This window comes from Corythoichthys intestinalis, chromosome 20 (assembly GCF_030265065.1).
Source record: "Corythoichthys intestinalis isolate RoL2023-P3 chromosome 20, ASM3026506v1, whole genome shotgun sequence".
Lineage (NCBI taxonomy): Eukaryota > Metazoa > Chordata > Actinopteri > Syngnathiformes > Syngnathidae > Corythoichthys > Corythoichthys intestinalis.
Genome location: NC_080414.1, coordinates 8,807,568 through 8,827,094, shown reverse-complemented (window position 1 = coordinate 8,827,094; position 19,527 = coordinate 8,807,568). Strand labels below are relative to the sequence as shown.

The 19,527-nt window shown below is 37.6% G+C and overlaps 1 long non-coding RNA gene across 1 annotated transcript in view; it reads left to right on the top strand.

Annotated features, from left to right (window-relative positions):
* LOC130908759 (uncharacterized) overlaps positions 1 to 19,527 on the top strand; it is a 142,055-nt gene that overhangs the window by 105,900 nt on the left and 16,628 nt on the right. The gene's annotated exons all lie outside the window — the stretch shown is intronic.

Sequence of the window (19,527 nt, the reverse complement as noted above, 5' to 3'; positions counted from 1 at the left end):
AAAAATTAGAAAGCCCTGTGAATATCTAGCACATTTAATCTAATTGCTGTCACCTCTCCCCCTCCATTAGACCGCTTTAATCGCCCTATCTGTCTCCATGTGGCTTAGCAGTGTTTAGGGTCAGCGGTCAAGTCGGAGTCCTTCGGCATCGACCATATTAGTACAAAGTACATATAAAGATAAACAACAGGCAAGCAGACACTTTAAGCTTAATTTACATCAGTGCAAGTGCAATTCAAATCCATGGCTTTAGTTCTATAGACATAAAGTTAGTTGTCTTATTCACTGCAACGTAGATGAGCTTAAAGGGACGGACCAGGCCTTTATCACATGTATCCCAGCAGAAAGAATTTAGTTTAAAAAATTAGAAAACAAAACAAAAAAACAGAAAAAAATAGTTTTTGTGACATGTAATGCTGAAGAAAAAAACATAAATAAAAGCTAGCATTTCCACCAAGTGGCCATTGTGACATAGAGGCAGTGTTGTTTTCGTTAACGATGACGATAACGAAAATATTTCATCAACGTTTGAGACGATAACGAGCTAAAACCGTGTTTTGGAGACTAATACATAAAGAGCAGAATGCCAGTTTTCGACCGATAAGACTAGATGAAAATGAGCAATAGTTTCTACCACATGTTCACAATATGTGACATTTTATGTGTAGTTAGCCTGCATCGTAGCAGTGTCTGGTTGTGTCACTCATGACGTGCTGCGCCTGCTCCCTCCGACTCACCAGTGTCGGCTCCTGTCACTTCAGGTTGCACACAAGGTAAGATTTGTCTTCTTATCTTGGCCATAGAGCATATACAATGTTGCTATAGCCTTTAAAGTGCCTACGACAGGATAAAAAGTCTTAAATAGCATTATTATTCAGTGGTTCACGTCCTATTTACATGATAGGGATTGCTTTGTGTCAATCGGAAACTATCAGTCAGAACGAACCAAATTCACGTGTGGAGTCCTTCAAGGGTCAATTCTTGGACCACTCTTATTTAACATCTATATGCTTCCATTAGCTCAGATAATGGAACAGTATGACATCTCCTATCACGCCTATGCAGATGACACACAACTGTACATTTCTGTGTCCCCACATGATTATAGTCCCTTAGTCTCCCTGAGTAAATGCATTCATCAAATCAATGCCAGAATTAGCTGCAGTTAAATGTGGAGAAGACAGAGGTGATCATTTTTGGGCCAAAAAAGGAAAGGTCAAAGATAAGCAGGCAACTTAGCACAATGTCACTTACAGCTACAAATCAAGTCAGAAACCTTGGCGTAATTATTGACTCAGACCTAAAATTTGATAGCCATCTAAAGTCCGTCACTAAATCCGCTTATTACCACCTAAAAAATATAACCAGAATTAAGGGGCTTCTGACTCAAAAAGACATGGAAAAACTTATGCATGCATTCATTTTCAGCAGATTGGACTATTGCAACGGTATATTTACGGGTCTTGATAAAAAATCAGTCAGCAAGCTGCAGCTAGTATAGAATGCTGCAGCCAGAGTCCTCACAAATACAAGGAAGCTGGACCACATTACACCAGTTTTGAAATCGCTGCACTGGCTTCCAGTGAGTCAAAGGATAGACTATAAAATACTACTGCTCGTCTACAAAACACTTAATGGCCTTGGACCAAAATACATGCTTGACTTGTTCGATTCCTATAAGACATCTAGACCCCTAAGGTCGTCTGGAACCGGTCTTCTGCATGTTCCAAGAACAAGAACAAGAACCAGGCAGGGTGAGGCAGCATTTAGTTATTATGCTCCTCACCTCTGGAACAAGTTACCTGAACATCTGAAGTATGCTCAAACTGTTAGCTCTTTTAAATCAGGGCTAAAAACGCTTTTGTTTAGCACTGCATATCCATAACTGGCTATATATTTCAATCTACCTGCTTTCTATTCCTCTTGTGCTTATCTCCATTGCTGATTTCAATTATTATTATTATTATTAGTTTTTGTTTTATTTTTATTTATTTATTTTTATTCTATTTGTGCTTAAATGCGATCTTTTGTCTTGGTTTTTACGTTGTATTGATTTAAATGTGATTTTTATGATCTTCATGTGATGTAAAGCACTTTGAATTGCCTTGTGTTGAATAGTGCTATATAAATAAATTTGCCTTGCCTTGCCTTATTATGTGAATTAGAATCACATTTTGAGACGATTCGACTATATACAACAATTTTGCAAAGCGCAGATGACGAGAAATTAGTCTTTTAATCTGCCGTTTAGCCACGCCTATCATTATAAGACTCTAGCGTCCCCAACAGGAGGATGACGTCGGCAGGTTCATTGTTTCGGAGAGCGTAAACAAACCAGGAGGCATGACAGCTAGCCGACATGCTAACCCGAACCGAGTGATGTTTCAAAGTCTTATTCTCGACTTTCGAAGCGAAAAATCACACAAAACTACCCAGGATCATATCACACGGCAGCGGGGTTGTCGATTGTCTTCGTCGATCGGCAACCCGCCCGGCGGCGAGTAAGTTACAGCTCGTCGGACTCTTCCCCTGCTGCGGGCAGGAGTGCTCGCTTGCCAGGGAAGCAGCTGAAGAATGACGGCCGGATAAACCGGCCGACATCGGAGGAGCCCATAGGTGCCACATGGTCAACACAAATATGGCGTAAAATAATGCTTTACTACACGGCGAAGACGTAAACAGTGAGAGAGCGGCATGCAGTTGCTGTGTAGGTAACATGGCAGGATGTGTCGGAGAACTTCTACATGTCCGTCCATGATCAAATGTAAGTAAATAGTCCTTTATTTAAAGAAAGTTTGTAGTGTTTACTTTGTAATTGCTCTATTTGCGGCCAGAGTTACAATTTTTGATGGGGTTAAAAATTTGATTGAAAACCGGGAGCACGAAGATGGAAATAAACCGAGTATAGAGGGAGGTGTGCGACAAGCCGCCGGTCGTCAGCTGAGTGGCATTCTCAGTGGACAGTCAGCCACAAAATGCAAGCCACCTCCATATTAAAGTGTGTGCCATGATCCCAGTATTGGACATAAGACAAAATTCAATGTTTACTCGGTTCCTCGTAAGTCTAATGGTCCCACAGTAGTAGGGCTTGTTTTGGCCAATATCCGCAGTGAACGGGAACCTTTTGAAACCCAAAAAGGCTTACACACCTCCCCCTGGTGCAGCAACAATTTTCTGCAGCCGTTTGGCTGGCGTGATGCAAAAAAATAAATGAATTAATCCGCAAAATCAGTCTGCAGTCCATCTGCATGCTATAAAGCAATGCTGTATTGTGAGATGCTGACCCAGGTAATGTCACATTCACATTCCTCCTCAAAACAGGAAGTTATTCTTTTTCACGGCGCGGGATTCAAAAAATTGAAGAAATAAAACGATCGCTTCCACACACATCCAAGCGGATTAAACTGGTCTTTTGGATGTCCACGCATGTTGATCCATTCTTTACATTTTCTCCTGATTTTTTGGTTTCAGGAAACGTATGAAGAAAACATTCTTTATATGTCGTAATGTTTAGAGCCGTTTCTACAAGTTCCATAGCAGCAGTGTTTTATCGGCATGTTCTTTTTGAAAGATTACCGGAGGAAGCAAGCAGAAATATAATGGATTGTATGCGAGGGCGTGTTTTTAGTGTCCCACTTCTGCATTACGATGGCGACGTCACGGTCTAAAAATAGCATTCGTGTGGTACGCTATTGAGACTCCAAAAAGTCACGAAAGTGAGAGCGATTCCGCACCTGTGTGACTTGGGGGTGCCATGCGGCTTCCCTGTCACGGATTTGTGGCTAAAACTAGACATAATAAGTTGAGTTATGGTCTGCAAAAACTAGATGAAGACACATTTTAAGATGACTAAAATATGACTATAAGTATGATTATCCAAAAAAACTAAGGCAAAAATTGAAAGGGCTGCCAAAAAAACACAGCATGAAGGCAGACATTTTATCAATGCCGGACTATTTTAGCCAATCAAACGCAAGTAATCTGGTTACTCAGCCCCAATACTGAGTCAAGCAGTGACTGCCAATCATATTTTTGGGAATTGGTTTCTGATGTTGTGCTTACTATTAAGATTAGCTAATTTGTGAAAACAGGCCAACTTCTTTTCCCTAACCTAACCCTAACCCTAAGTCATTAGAACTGAATGCAATGAAAAGCTAACCTCAAGGTCAAAACTACAAAGCCGGAATTCCAGCTTGAATGCAAACAACGTTAACTAAAATAGTTAAAGCAAAAAGGAAGCTCAAAGAGCGTGCAGACAAAAAGCAAACACCCCCAAACAATCCAAAGTTGTAAAAAAGGTATCAAACATTGCGAAAAGTAGGGCATAAACATCAAGAACACAAAAGGAGAGACTGGCTAGAGACGCTGATGACGAAGTGCAAAAATGATGGTAAACCAGACAATGAAATGAGCTGGAGATACGAGATGGAGCTAAAATTACAAAGATACTATTTTTGACACAATAAACAGGTGAGTTCTGAACAGGAGAGGGGCAATTAAAAGTAAGGTGGGAAGCAACAGAACACAATAAAAATCAGTAATAATGTTATAATTAGAGATGTCCCGATCGATCATCCCGATCGATCGGGTCCGATGACGTCATTTTCAAAGTATCGGAATCGGCAAAAATATATCGGCCATGCCTTTTTTAAATATATATATATATATATATATATATATATATATATTTTAATTACATCGTTTTCTAATTGTATTTAATGTTACAGACATAATATGTTACACTCATCCAGAGTCTTTAGTTTAGGCTACAGGTAGGGTTATCAAATTTATCCCGATAACGGCGGTACTTAATTTTTAAAAAAAATGTATCACGTTAAAATATTTAACGCAATTAATGCATGCGCTGCACGACCCATTCGCGCGTTGTCGCGCACAATCTGTAATGGCGCCGTTTTACCCATATAGAGCGATAAAAGGCAGCATAAAATGAGTGAATTTTGGCAGCCTGCGGAGCCTTTTTTTAACTGGCTCAAGCCTTACAATCCCTCTTCCCACGATTAGAACTATCATGGGAAGGAAGGTAGCAATTGGTCTTTTCCTTAACACCAAATATTATTTCCCAACGCAGAGAAGATATATCAATTGGTAGCACTACGCACAGTCATGGTTCCGCTTCCCATCATGCATTTGGGCATGACTACAGTATCATTTACTGAAAGCTCAACAAATACGCTAGATGGCAATATTTAGTCACAATATACAAAGTCTCAAGTCTTACTATCCGTGGATCCCTCTCATAGAAAGAATGTTAATAATGTAAATGCCATCTTGAGGATTTATTGTCATAATAAACAAATACAGTACTTATGTACTGTATGTTGAATGTATATATTCGTCCGAGTTGTATTCATTTTTTTCTTATTGCATTGCCAAAATGTATATGATCGGGAAAAATTATCGGGAATGATTGGAATTGAATCGGGAGCAAAAAAAAAAAAAACAATCGGATCGGGAAATATCGGGATCGGCAGATACTCAAACTAAAACGATCGGGATCGGATCGGGAGCAAAAAATCATGATCGGAACAACCATAGTTATAACACTGTTCCGCTGTCGTAGGACTTATTGTTGCCTATAGAGTACTGTACATACAAAGAAAAGTGATCGACAGAACCAAAGAAAAGCTAGATTCAACAGTGAGCGCCTTTATTTTAGGACTTCTCCAACCAGAGTGCATATCCACGAGACTGATTCAAGTGAGCTAGACAATGCTAACAGAAAAACACATGCCATTTATTCCTGCATACGACCCATAAAGTGCTCTTGCTATTAAGTTGTCAGTTTTTTCATTCATTAGCTCGAGGCTTGTTCATTGTTCCCGCTACCTCAGCAACCAGTTCACGCTTTTTCTCGAGCAGCCCTCGAAGGGATAAGTGCGGGGCGGCAGCTTGAACCTTCGGCATCATGATAATAAGGCCAAAAATATGATGGAAGGAAACAGAATGTTTCCAACCTATTTTAGTTGCAGTCTTTTCCTGAGAAGATGGATTCACGTTCTGCTATCTGATTGTGTGTGTGTTATTAGTGTATCATTCGTTCATTCAATATGTTTTAGAATCCCAAAATCGGAAAACGGATAACGACTTGTCATATCATTTCTCGTTTTCAAATCATAAATCAGAAAACAAATAAGGGCCTATTTTTCACTGTTTTGGTTTTGTTTTGAAATTAATGGGCTTATCATTGTATTTCTGTTCGGTTTGTATCATTTTCAATGTGTTGTGACCCGGAAGTGACTTTTTATTTTTTTTTCCCAGGAAGGTCAGTCAAAAATCCAGATGGCAATATTTAGTCACAATATACAAAGTCTCAAGTCTTACTATCCGTGGATCCCTCTCATAGAAAGAATGTTAATAATGTAAATGCCATCTTGAGGATTTATTGTCATAATAAACAAATACAGTACTTATGTACTGTATGTTGAATGTATATATTCGTCCGAGTTGTATTCATTTTTTTCTTATTGCATTGCCAAAATGTATATGATCGGGAAAAATTATCGGGAATGATTGGAATTGAATCGGGAGCAAAAAAAAAAAAAACAATCGGATCGGGAAATATCGGGATCGGCAGATACTCAAACTAAAACGATCGGGATCGGATCGGGAGCAAAAAATCATGATCGGAACAACCATAGTTATAACACTGTTCCGCTGTCGTAGGACTTATTGTTGCCTATAGAGTACTGTACATACAAAGAAAAGTGATCGACAGAACCAAAGAAAAGCTAGATTCAACAGTGAGCGCCTTTATTTTAGGACTTCTCCAACCAGAGTGCATATCCACGAGACTGATTCAAGTGAGCTAGACAATGCTAACAGAAAAACACATGCCATTTATTCCTGCATACGACCCATAAAGTGCTCTTGCTATTAAGTTGTCAGTTTTTTCATTCATTAGCTCGAGGCTTGTTCATTGTTCCCGCTACCTCAGCAACCAGTTCACGCTTTTTCTCGAGCAGCCCTCGAAGGGATAAGTGCGGGGCGGCAGCTTGAACCTTCGGCATCATGATAATAAGGCCAAAAATATGATGGAAGGAAACAGAATGTTTCCAACCTATTTTAGTTGCAGTCTTTTCCTGAGAAGATGGATTCACGTTCTGCTATCTGATTGTGTGTGTGTTATTAGTGTATCATTCGTTCATTCAATATGTTTTAGAATCCCAAAATCGGAAAACGGATAACGACTTGTCATATCATTTCTCGTTTTCAAATCATAAATCAGAAAACAAATAAGGGCCTATTTTTCACTGTTTTGGTTTTGTTTTGAAATTAATGGGCTTATCATTGTATTTCTGTTCGGTTTGTATCATTTTCAATGTGTTGTGACCCGGAAGTGACTTTTTATTTTTTTTTCCCAGGAAGGTCAGTCAAAAATCCAACAATTTCTGGCTCACAACACACTGAAAACGATACAAACCGGACAAAAATACCATCGCTCATATCCTATTTTTAATTTCAAATTGAAAAACAACAAAAAACCATAAAAGGAACAAAACCGATTTTGGATTTGAAAACATGAAATGAAATAATCCGTAATCCGTTTTCTGATTTTGGATTTGAAAAAAAGATATGGAATGAACTAATGATACACTGATAGTTTGTGTATATGAAACAACAACCAATCAACAATGAACAGTTCCATGTTTGTGTGAAATATATGCAAAAATGCTATGGCTCCTCGGCAGGGGCGGACTGGTAATCTGTAGCTTCTGGAGGATCACAGAACGGCTGGTGCTCTGGGCGGCCGCCATACATCACTGTTTTTATCCCCCCTGTCCGCTATGATTATCTACAGTTCGCATCCAATCTGACAGGTGGCAGCAATGCGCCTGGCTGTTAACCGCGAATCTGATAGGTGAATGTGACATAACGGTATTCTATAGGGTTGTTCCGATCATGTTTTTTTGCTCCCGATCCGATCCCGATCGTTTTAGTTTGAGTATCTGCCGATCCCGATATTTCCCGATCCGATTGTTTTTTTTTTTTTTTGCTCCCGATTCAATTCCAATCATTCCCAATAATTTTTCTCTAACATATACATTTTGGCAATGCATTAAGAAAAAAAATGAATAAAACTCGAACGAATATATACATTCAACATACAGTACATAAATACTGTATTTGTTTATTATGACAATAAATCCTCATGATGGCATTTACATTATTAACATTCTTTCTGTGAGAGGGATCCACAGATAGAAAGACTTGTAATTCTTAAAGGATAAATGTGACTTTGTATATTGTGACTAAATATTGCCATCTAGTGAATTTTTATGAGCTTTCAGTAAATGATAATTCAGCCATTTAACTTCTGCCCAAATGCATGATGGGAAGTGCAACCATGACTGTGCGTAATGGTACCAAATGATATATCTTCTCAGCAATGGGAAATAGGGCGTTAAGAAAAAGATCAACTACTACCTTTCAACCCCACATTGCTTCCCACAATATATCTGATCATTGAGAGAGGGATTGTAAGGCTTTAGCCAATTAAAAAAAGGCTTCAAAGGCTGCCAAAATTCTCTCTACTCGTTTTACGCTGCCTTTTAGTTCGATGTATAGGTAATACGGTGCCATTATAGATTGAACACGTCAATGCGTGTGTGGGTAGTGCAGCGCATGCGTTAATTGCGTTAAATATTTTAATGTTATTACCGCCGTTGACGCGATAAATTTCACAGCCCTACTTTAAGCCAAAATTAGACTCTGGATGAGTGTAAGACATTTTGTCTGTAACGTTAAATACAATTAGAAAACAATTTAATTAAAAAAAAAAAATATATATATATATATATATATATTGAAAAAGGCATGTCCGATATTTTTTTGCCGATTCCGATACTTTGAAAATGACGTGATCGGACCTGATCGATCGGGATGCCGATCGATTGGGACATCTCTAGTATTCTATGTTATGTTGTTCTATGTTGTGGCACTGTTGGACCCGTGCTGCTGTATTGTTATATCTATTTTGCAATTGTCTATGAGCCAGAGGGCCGCTGAGGCTAGAAAAAAAGAGCACCGCATTACAGCCGGACTGTTGGCAGTAAGTTTGTTGAATGCAATAAATAAAACGTTGAACACGGCACTCGAAGTCTTCTATTTATTCAAGACAAGATAAAACTGAGAAAAACGAAGATAAGCACAGAGTAGCCTACTTTGGTACAGCCTTACTCCTTGCAGAAGCAAAATAGCAACGAGCGTGTTACCAGAATGCCAGGTGTGGGTGGGCATTAGTCTTACCTGGGGGGGGGGGGCAAAAAAATTAAAACGAAACAAAAAAACTAAAAAAATGCTATAATGCTCAAGTAGTTCGAAATCCAGCGTAGGTCTACTGCACCTTAAAACATGTTTTGTTTTCTCCTTGAGATAATTGTTGTTGTGATTTGATCTAAACAAATAAAAGTTGATTTTATTTTATTTGACACATCCATAACTGAACAGTATGGACATGTAGGTGACAGTTTTTTTTAGGTAACCTATGGTGGTTCCTCAGTTTTATTATTATTATAGTTATTCTTTGTTCCGCAGCCCCTTTGAGCTCAATTTGACCCCCTTAGAATGCTTCAAAATGCGCCAAAATTGGCAGGCCGGTCAAGACAGGTGCAATCTTTGATACGGTGTAAAGACTAATTCCAAATACACTATGTAGCGCCCCCTAGTAGTCATTCTTTGTCCCGCTGACGGTTTGAGCCCTACTTTGACCCCCCCCAGAATGCTTCAAAACTCATCAAACTCAACAGCCAGTTGAACACTGGCGAAAACTTTGATAAAATGCCAAAAAAAAAAAAAAAAAAAAATGCGTAAATGTGTGTAGCGCCCCCTAGGAACAAAACCAACATTTCATTTAATTTTTTTATTTTTAAAATTTTTTTAATTAAATGTGAAAGAGGAGGTAACAACGCAAAGGTTAAAACTTAGAACACATCAGTACTATATCAATAGGATACCATACGCGGTGCCCAGACTGCCGATAGTACTACATCCAGTTTTCTTTGGGTGAGCAGAGAGTGTCCATGAAAAGGGCACTGCCCACCACTGCCCCCCCGGTAACGTCCCTGGATAGCACTGTACATAAACAGAGTGCTTTTGTATACCTTGAAATAAAGATCTCCATCGCAAAACCTTTACCGGCTGAAATGTTGAAAAAACGTTTTCTGCACCAGATGATAACCTCTAGATAATCTTCCATTTCATCTGTCGCTGCCCTTGCCAATAGGAATGGAGGCAATGGTTTGCCCAAAATAATGAGGACATTCTAAAAAAAATGTGCTGAAGGGACACGGTGAAAACAAAACAAACAATCAGAATGCTACATCATTCCTGAGCTATTATAATAGCAGAAGAACATGATGTTTAATGGGAAGTTGGGCAGAAAGACCATTTTCTCATCATTTCCAGAGAGGAACAGATGGCTGCATTTTTCCTCGTCTCTGGTCTATGTATGCAAACAAATGTTCAATGCTTGCTCCTGTTGACTTTAATTCTGTCAATTACAAGTGAGCAAAAAAAACCAAAAAAGCCTGTAATTATTTCCCATGCAGATGCCACACACTGTAAAGCCAGGGTGAGGAATCTTTTTTAATCAGAAACATTTCAATTAATACCAGGGGCACGTTTAAGAAATACCAATACATTCAAATGTTATGTTGCATTAGGATAGCAACAGAGGTGATTGCTCTAAGACTCCAAGGAAAGATCAGCTTCCCTCAAAATGTCAAAAAATAAGTGATCAAATATGTACTGTTGTGTGTACATGTCATTGACTAAATATGCGCTACAACGCCTCAAATATATACAAAGCCTCAAATATATTCAAAAATTTACAAAACCAAAGCTGCTACCGACCTAAAACCAAAACAGGCACCTACCTTAGCCATATATGAGTCTCCATGAGCAGCAGCATAAAAAAAATTCAGTCGTTCCCTGATAAAATCCTAATGAATTATTTTCTATGTAAGTATAACACAATTTACAATGGCTATAAAAGTCTCAGATTTTACCAGATGCACAAAAATCACCAAATGCAGAGATAATCACCTATCTTTTCAGGATCAATAGCAGTATTTAACATATCACATAAGTTTTTGACCAAAATAGCAACTTTTTATTTACTGCAAGTTTTCAACAGCTAACAAATCACTCAATTTAACATTAGATACTTAATACTTGAGGAAAACATGCAGAATAAATTATAATATTTAAATAGATTATTATTAGATTCTATATAGTCAGAACTTATTGTAGAATAGAATATCCCTGTATTATCATTATATATATATATATATATATATATATATATATATATCAGAGGTTGCGCTAGACTTTTTCGTTGTCTGTCATTTTGACTGACAGTGTCATAAAAATCTGGTCATAATCTATTTTTACCCGTCACTTACATTTTTAAAACGATAATAATGACATACTCAATAGTATTTAGCTTTCATTCATTTTTAATTAATATTCTGTCCGAACAAGCTTAACAAGAGGCAAACAGACAGCGGAGTGCACCAATCAGCGACGGGCAGACGTGCCGTTAGCAAAGCGACGAGGGCAGGACGAGGGACTTGCGCGCGGAAGTAAACATACGAGGAGAACGGAGTTTATTCAACATGGCTAGCGCGAGACAGACTGTTGTCAATGTCTCGTGTCGATGTGTTTTAGCTCATTTAAAACTGAATTTACCGCGGACTGGAACATATTCTCGGCTCTCCCGCCATCCGTGTTGTTGTAGAGACGACTTTCGGCGCGCAAGAGTGACGTTGCCCGTGAAGAACACGTCACGCAAATAAACAAATCTGATTTGTCGATTGATTTTGTACCTACTCGAGAGGCTGTGTCCCAGACTTTTCTCTCAGTGTTTGAAAAATACAGGGAGAACAGTCTGGCTGTGCCAGGCAAACACTCAGTTCCCTTGACATTTTTCCGAGTAAGGCCAACGACGTCATGCATCAAAAGAGACAATAGCTAATTAATATGCTCACTCGCCACCCTGTGGTCTGAGGTGTGAATTGCAACCTGTCAAAATGACGGATGGACTTCAGTTTTTTCCGTCACCGTTTTAAAAAACCAGTCAACGACTGAAAATATTCGGTTAACGCGACCCCTGATATATATATATATATATATATATATATATATATATATATATATATTAGGGCTGTCAAACGATTAAAATTTTTAATCGAGTTAATTACAGCCTAAAAATTAATTAATCGTAATTAATTGCAATTTCTCTCAATTCAAACCATCTATAAAATATGCCATATTTTTCTGTAAATTATTGTTGGAATGGAAAGATGAGACACAAGATGCATATATACATTCAACATACGGTACATAAGTACTGTATTTGTTTATTATAACAAATCAACAAGACGGCATTGATATTATGAACATTCTGTTAAAGTGATTCATGGATAGAAAGACTTGCAGTTCTTAAAAGATAAATGTTAGTACAAGTTATAGAAATTTTATTTTAAAACCCCTCTTAATGTTTTCGTTTTAATTAAATTTGTAAAATTTTCAATCAAAAAATAAACTAGTAACCTGCCATTGTTGATGTCAATAATTACACAATGCTCATGGGTGCTTAAGCCCATAAAATCAGTCTCACCCAAGCGCCACCAGATGGCGACCAAACTCCAAAAAACACAAGTAACAAGTTGGCATTGCACTGTGCTGTCATTTTAATCTGTTTGAGCGGGGCATGTGCGTTAATTGCGTCAAATATTTTAACGTGATTAAAAAATTAATTACCGCCCGTTAACGCGATAATTTTGACAGCCCTATTGTAAATATTATCGGATTTCTTCATTATATTTTTTTGTTAAGTCAAAGTAGGATATGAACAAAAGTCTGCTTTTACCGTACTGGCCCGAATATAAGACAGCCCTGATTATAAGACGACCCCCTCTTTTTCAAGACTCAAGTTTGAAAAAATACTTTTTGAACACCAGATTAATTTTTATACAGAAAATAATTACAGTACATCCGAAACAAATGATTATAACAATATATTTGAGAGAAAGATTGTTGTTTTTTTGGAATGGAAAGATAAGACAAGATGGATATATATATTCAACATGCGGTACATAAGGACTGTATTTGTTTATTATAACAATAAATCAACAAGACGACATTAACATTATTAACATTCTGTTAAAGCGATCCATGGATAGAAAGACTTGTAGTTCTTAAAAGATCAATGTTAGTACAAGTTATAGAAATTTTATATTAAAACCCTTCTTAATGTTTTTGTTTTAATAAAATTTGTAAAATTTTCAATCAAAAAATAAACTAGTAACCTGCCATTGTTGATGTCAATAATTACTTACACAATGCTCATGGGTTCTGAAGCCTATAAAATCAGTCGCACCCAAGCGCCAGCAGAGGGCGGCAAAACTCCATAAAACACAACAAGTGAGCGTTTCACTGTACTGTCATTTAAATCTGTCTGAGTGGGGCAACTGCGTTAATTGCGTCAAATATTTTAACGTGATTAATTAATAAAATTAATTAACGCCCGTTAACGCGATCATTTTGACAACCCTAATATATATATATATAATATGTATATAGCGTATTTTTCGGACTACAAGTCGCACCTGAGTATAAGTCGCACCAGCCATAAAACGAAGAGAAAAAACCCACATATAAGTCGCACTGGAGTATAAGTCGAATTTTTGGGGGATAAAATCTAAGTGAGAGGCTGTTCTCGGCAGCGTGATACTGACAAATCTCCAATATTTTTGGGACAATGTTGTTGAGATGACTGAGAGTTTATACTTTCTTCTACAAAAGGATACCACTCAAAGAAAGACAACTATCTATTGTGAAACAAATAGCAGGCTTTACTATGTTGTTGGATAGTTAAATCCAGCACAGAAATCTCTAGATTATTCAGGCTTTTTGGACTAAAACATGCTGCAAATGTCAGATAGGTCTCATTTCTAGCTCATAGGTCACAAAAATCACAGCAAGTAAATGACTCCAAAATTTCCAATTTATGTTTTGCGTTGCCATAGACACAATTTTAATAATATGCAACAACCAGTGCATGTCATCTACTGCTTATCAATGCACTCCAGAGGATTTTTGATGGCCTTCGGATCCTACGCTTCTTATTATGGTCATCGTTGGAGTGCAAGGATGGTGAGGTGAATAAAGGGCTGAGAAAGGAAGGGGGGAAGGGATGGCGATGAAAGAAATCTGCTCCCACCATCGTTCAGAAAATTCATCGAGGGCTTCTACAGGAAAATGAGATGATGGCGTTTTTTTTCACCTCCTTATTTTTAATAGTCGTGGACCTCTTCCTAGTGATAGGCTTTCACTCTATTTTACCTTTCCTTGATATTTGGTTCCATCTCCAGTCCCAATTTTTCCATTTGGAGAGCTGGCGTCTGGAGATAAAGACAATGAAAACAAAACGCCCACAAAAGAAGATGGGATGCTGAGAATGAGTCTGATTAGAAATGACTGTGACATGACCTTTTGATGTGTGTCACCTGTACACTTTGAGGCCATTAGGGACTCTGTATTTAGGGCAGGGGGGTGCCCTTAAGCCTAGTAAAGGTTATGGGTTCATTTCTTGGGTTTCAAACTCAATGGGGCAAATACATAAACCAACAGTCCTTTTTTTCTTGTATTCAAATGAACCAGAGGGCCATTCTATGGTACTCTGACACATCTGATAATTGCACCAAAGAAAGAGAGATCTTAAGGCTTTCCCTCGGTGGTCTATAAATGTTGAGCTATGGACAGTATATCAACAAAAAATGTAATTAAAGTCTAACTTTGTCTAGTTTTACCTTTGCAGTCTTTAAAACAATGCTCAAATCAGTATTTGTTTTTACTTATTTCCGGAAAGTGTTCTAGCCATGCAAATCGTTAAATAATCTGCAACAATGCTAAATGTTAGAACCATAACTGATTAGTTCACACTTCCCCTTCCATCCGCTAAAAATCTTACAAAAGCATAACCCCGGTCACATATCATTCCTCCCCATTAGAGGAGCTGAGTGATATTAATGCTTTTTAATAAAGAAAAAGTGGTTGCTCATAAGGAACGAAAAAGAGTCGGTGCGGCACAGTATTAAAACATATTGCAGTGTGGGAAAAATGAAGAACTACTCATCCTTCATGCGAAATGAAAGAGGCCACGCATCGCTGTTCACCGCTTTCGACTTATTGCCTCTGTATGCGCGCGTGTGTGCATATGTGCGCACATGGAAAATGACATGTTCACCATGATGTAGCCCCCACCATTACTTCATAATCGGCCTGGTGATAAAATGATTATGGTGGAGCTAAATCACATCTGCGGCGCTATCGACCAGTACTGCCTTGACTGGAGGCTGTCGTTTTTATTCGAATTTTTATGAGGCTGAATTTTAATATTTTATTTTCATGCAAGTATATGAATTAAAAACTTAATCTAATGTATTATATCCCAAAAAAAAAAAAGTTCTGGAACCTTGAGACAACTTTAAAAAACAGAGAATCGTCATTCTTTTTGAATAAATCTTCATATTGATGCTACATACATAAACTTTGGCATTGAAAATTCATTGTTTCACATGCTCCTGAAAAAAAAAATGAAGAATGCATTGTGGGTGTAAAAATCAACAACTGGAAAGTAAAAGATGCTGAGTGCAGCTTTTCTATAGCAGAAAATACAATCGCTCCTCATTCTACATCTTTTTATTCAAACTCTGTGACACATTAAAGCCGTTGTTAATCTGTCTAGCTCTATATTGTTAATGTTTGAAAACTCAATTGTCACCTTTTGCTCGAGATGAGACTATCGAGCCACGGGGTGGGAGTGACATTATGACAGTAATAAATGCGAAAAAGGAGACGAAAAGTGACTGCGCTTAGGCCAAAGGTGATAATTGCAGTTTATAGTATATGCTCTTGATAATGGGTTTTTACACAGGATATCAGAAAATATCTACTGTTGTTTGACTTTTATCCAAAGTACTTAAAGCAGAGATGACCAAAGTCCGGCCCGGGGGCCAAATGCGGCCTGTGGTCAAATTTCATCCGGTGTCATGTCATGAAATCAATAACGTCTGGCCCGCACACAGACTTAATAAATTGATCAGCAGTACTGCTACCAGCATATGAAGTAGCTTACGCACTAAATGCTGCTCCTCATTTACCCACTAAAAGGCAACAGCACTCTAAGCAACATTACCCCGTGTGACCCTTCCAATTTTCTAAAATGGCGACAACAACAAAAAAATGAAAGTTGACTGCGACGGCCAACGCTCACTTGTTGTTATGGAGTTTTGCCGCCCTCTGCTGGCGCTTGGGTGAATGACCATCTCGCATATTGCCTCAAACAGATTACATCATATGAGGCCGTTTATGGACATTAAGAGTGAAGAGAATGCCACCGGCCGCTTGGGGGCCGCGCCGTTCCATACTCATGTTATTTCTTCTAAACGTGGGAGAATTAGTAGTTGTGAGACGTTTATGCTGTATTCACAATGCAATGCAAATTGCTATTTGTAGTCCACACATATTTCGGTAAGTTTTCTTTCTTTTAGTGGCAATTATGTGTCTCTTGTTGTATTTTGGGTAAGATAGGTACAAATATATGTTATACTGTAGAGGCGAGTGGACACAGGCATTCTTTGGACCGCGCCGTTTATTGGCAACTCCTTCACAACAAACATACAGTGGGGAGAACAAGTATTTGATACACTGCCAATGGGAAAACCCACTGGCAGTGTATCAAATACTTGTTCTCCCCACTGTAAGTATCGTTTAGTGAAAGCACAACAAAAATAATATTCCTATCTCTCCTCAAAAAAATAATGCTCACAAAAAGAAAAGCACTTCAGTCTGTAGTAATGAGGCTCTATTCTGACACACAGTTAAACAGCAATGAAAAATGAACTGGCATTCCATATCAAAATAGCTATGCAAAATACACGTAAAACTTAAGACTTTGGTCACTCTATTTTTATTATTGTTATTTTTATTCCTCTTATTATTATATTAACTCTACTTTTGATTGAAAATTTTACAAATTTTATTAAAACGAAAACATGAAGAGGGGTTTTAATATAAAATTACTATAACTTGTAACTACAACATTTATCGTTTAAGAACTACAAGTCTTTCTATCCTTGGATCACTTTAACAGAAAGAATGTTAATGCCATTTGTGGATTTATTGTTACAATAAACAAATACAGTACTTATGTACAGTATGTTGTATGTATATATCCGTCGTGTGTCTTATCTTTCCATTCCAACAATAATTTACAGAAAAATATGGCATATTTTAGAGATGGTTTGAACTGTGATTAATTGCGATTAATTACGATTAATTAATTTTAAAGCTGTAATTAACTCGATTAAAAATTTTAATCGTTTGACAGCCCTAATATATATATATTTTTAAATTAAATCGTTTTCTAATTGTATTTCACGTTACAGACAAAATGTCTTACACTCATCCAGAGTCTTTAGTTTTGGCTTAAAGTAGGACTGTCAAATTTATCGCTTTAACGGCAGTAATTAATTTTTAAAAAAATTTATCACATTAAAATATTTAATGCAATTAACGCATGTGCTGCACGACCCACTCACGCATTGTCGCGTTCAATCTATAAAGGCGCCGTTTTACTTATATATAGAGCTAAAAGGCAGTGTAAAATGAGTAGAGTGAATTTAGGCAGTCTTTATTTAATTGGCTAAAGCCTTAAAATCCCCCTCTCAACAATTAAAAATATCGTGGGAAGCAATGTGGGGAAGAAAGGTAGTAGGTGATCTTTTTCTTAACACTACATGTTATTTCTCAACGCAGAGAAGATATATCAATTGGTGTTCACTAAGTCATGGTTGCACTTCCCATCATGCATTTGGGCAGAACAGTTAAATGGCTACAGTATCATTTACTGAAAGCTCAACAAATACACTAGATGGCAATATTTAGTCACAACATACAAAGTCACATTAATCCTTTAAGAATTACAAGTCTTTCTATCCGTGGATCCCTCTCACAAAAAGAATGTTAATAATGTAAATGCCATCTTGAGGATTTATTGTCATAATAAACAAATACAGTACTTATGTACAGTTCTGTTGAATGTATATATTCGTCCGAGTTTTATTCATTTTTTTCTTAATCTAAATGTATATGATTGGGAAAAATTATCGGGAATGATTGGAATTGAATCGGGAGCAAAAAAAAAAAAAAAGCAATCGGATCGGGAAATATCGGGATCAGCAGATACTCAAACTAAAACGATCGGGATCGGATCGTGAGTAAAAAACACATGATCGGAACAACCCTGGTCATAACCATTCATTAAAGCTCATGGCAACATCGTTTTTACGACAGTCTTATGGCACCGCTATCAAATAAAGTGTTACCAAATACCATAACTAACAACGGCTGAAAATGGAACATTATCTGAAGAAATTATTCGCGCAGAACATGAATTTTGATTGTTATTTACATTATTAGCGATGCAATGTATGCTAGGAGGCATGTTGGACGACAACAATGTTGACAGGAGTTGGAAGCAGAGGTCGCCATTCCAATTCCAAGGGAGCAGTGATGGCCAAATCAAGCTTCTTGATACAACGATGGTGGTTCATTTCGTCTTATGATGCCGCTATCAACAGAAATATTGGCAAATAATAGGACAATGAGATCAGTCATATGTCTCGAACCATCTTTACATTAGTCCCACTCTTTCTCACAGACTCGAGCTACCGTTGCTTCCTTCCTAATCAGTCCTTTTCTCTTATTTTCTCTTTGTGCCTTTCCCCCTGTCAAGACGCATTTAGCTCTTAACCTTATTTTGCCCTCAACCTTAGTTTAAGCCAATCTAAAGTTTTTGTCGGCATCCATTGCCTTGTTTTGTCCCCGAGTAGAAGCGCTGCTTGTGCCATAGGGGCCTGTGGTTCTCTAAAATGTCCTCGTTATCGTCTTGTTTTACATCCTTACAGATGCCCCATCAAACTTAATGACAACCTCAAGGTGAACACTATTATAGATTGATGCCCATGTTTAACAGTGAGCTGCAGAGTTGTAGTCAGCCATGAAATGGTTTGATGTGAAACGCTAAAGATGCAGAAAAAACTATACCATAAAAGATAAAATGCTAATTCAAACACCCCCTGAATACATTACTTTAATGAGGTTTTTTACTCCTTTAAGCAGCATAATGTAGTGTTTACTCCTAGTAACAGCTTCAGCATGATTTTAATTGCCCTCCGTCTTTTAATATGGCTAATATATAACGCGCCTTAGTTGTTCGATGAAAGACGAGTAATGACTTAACAGGGATGTGAGGGAAATAAATAAAAACATGACCTGACTGTGTTTTGCGAGCTATAGTATAATGGAGACGTGGGGGAAATGAATAAATAAATAAATGATAGGGCTGTCAAAATTATCGCGTTAACGGGCGTTAATTTTTTAAATAATCACGTTAAAATATTTGAAGCATTTAACGCACATGCCCCACTCAAACAGATT